Source organism: Equus przewalskii, chromosome 17 (assembly GCF_037783145.1).
Source record: "Equus przewalskii isolate Varuska chromosome 17, EquPr2, whole genome shotgun sequence".
NCBI lineage: Eukaryota > Metazoa > Chordata > Mammalia > Perissodactyla > Equidae > Equus > Equus przewalskii.
Genome location: NC_091847.1, coordinates 79210384 through 79212204, shown reverse-complemented (window position 1 = coordinate 79212204; position 1821 = coordinate 79210384).

The window sequence follows — 1821 nt, the reverse complement described above, 5'->3', positions numbered from 1 at the left end:
GAGGGCTCTGCAAAGGAGAACAACGAAAAAGAAAGCAGAAATAAGCCAACGCAAAGCATTACGAAATGAGAGGAAGTGGGGAAGGAAGTTATAGTATTAAAAAGCTAAAGGAAGTGTCTGTGTTAAGAGAGGGGCAATTTACAAAGGCCAGGGATTATTTCAGGTTTTTTTTTTTTTTTTAAGACAAACCTGTAGAACCCGAACTGGCTCAAAGCGAGCAGAAAGTAGGAGCTTATCTTCCCTGAGCCGGAAAGCATTCGTCATGCTGGACTTCACGTTCTTGGGACCTGCTGCAGGCTGAAGGGTCCAGAGCACCCTCTGTGCCCTGGGGCTTTTGACGCGGGGTGGGGACCAGGTGGAGCAGCCCCCTTCCCTCACATCTTCAGAATGCTGAAGAATGCTCGCAGCCTCAGCGAGGCAGTGGAATTGGCTTGGATGTAAAGGTGCTGTTCTAGTTCTCAGTACGACAGAGCTCAGAAAGGAGGGCACAGGTTTCCTTTGAAGTGGATGCCACAATCAAAGTGCTTTCAGGTGCCGTCAGGGCAAACCGCCCCTGTTTCAGCAGGTTAGCTTCATTAAAGCTCCGGGCTCCTGCTTTAATGTTTCCCAGGCCCGCCCCCTCAGTACATTAGGCAGAAACAAGCCCTCATGGGAGTTCATGGCCCTCATGTTTGGCATTATGAATGGAATGCATGGGCAACACTTAGGCTGGGATAATACGAAATGGAAAGTTGCTTCCAGAGCACGATAAATAAGAGCCCTTTTAGGTTAGTCCTCTTTTCTCTTTCTAACCCAAACTTCCCCTCCCCGACTTTAGAAGAGACAACATACTCTTGAGGCGACCTGCTCTAGGGTCACCACACACAACCTGGACCACCTGGGCAGAATTGCTAAATCTGACTCAGAAGACAGAATCCTCCCTGGCTGACCCAAACTCTATACCCAGTGTCACTCATCGAAATCCAGGGAAAATTGTTATTTTTGGGTCATAGTCACTTGCTCTCAATCACCTGTCACAGTTGATATTTACTGAAGACCCAGGGTGGGCAGGGGACCCTTGGGGTACACCATGGTGATTGGAGAAGAAACCTGAGGGCGTCTTCCACAGGGACCCCTGGGCCCCGAGCCAGAGGAGCTGGGCTTTCTCCGGTGGGGTTTGGATGGATCCGGGTAAGTTGCAACATGAGCTATTTCAAACAGTGGTTGTTTTGCAGAATTTGGGTTTTCCCCCCGGGGCCCAAAGTCAGCTGCTCCCTCCAATCCTCTCACTCTCTCATTCTCTTTCTTTGACACCGAGTCCTAGACTTTGGTTTCTCAGAAGTTTTAAAAGTCATACTGGAAAGTTGGCCAAACAAAAACCTCTCTGACCAGAAGCAATTGGCTTCCCCTTAAACAAGTCCCCCAAAGTTAAATTACAAAGCGGGTTTGTCCCTTCGTTAGCATTTAGCAAGGATCTAGGATGTGAAAACACTTCCCATTTGATTCGATCATAATTTAGAAGAAATAGTGCAATTTTTGGCCTTTCACCACATGTGGAAGTGTTTTCCTGTTGCTATACCCGGCTGACAGTGTTATCACAAGACCGTCCTTCTCCCGCACTGAGCTCCCCCAGCCCTTCGGAAACGGGAGAGTCGCACTTGAGGGGTCAGGAGCATCCTGGGGCAGGTCAGTCTCACCACATGATGGGTCAGGTCCACAATGGGAGATGACAGCCGTGTCAGAGGGAGCACAGGCCCTGAGCCAGGCCAGGAGACCTAGTCTGTGGTTCTGGCTTTATCGTCGACGCTGTGTGTGCCTTGTGTGAAATCCTCTCCTCTCTCT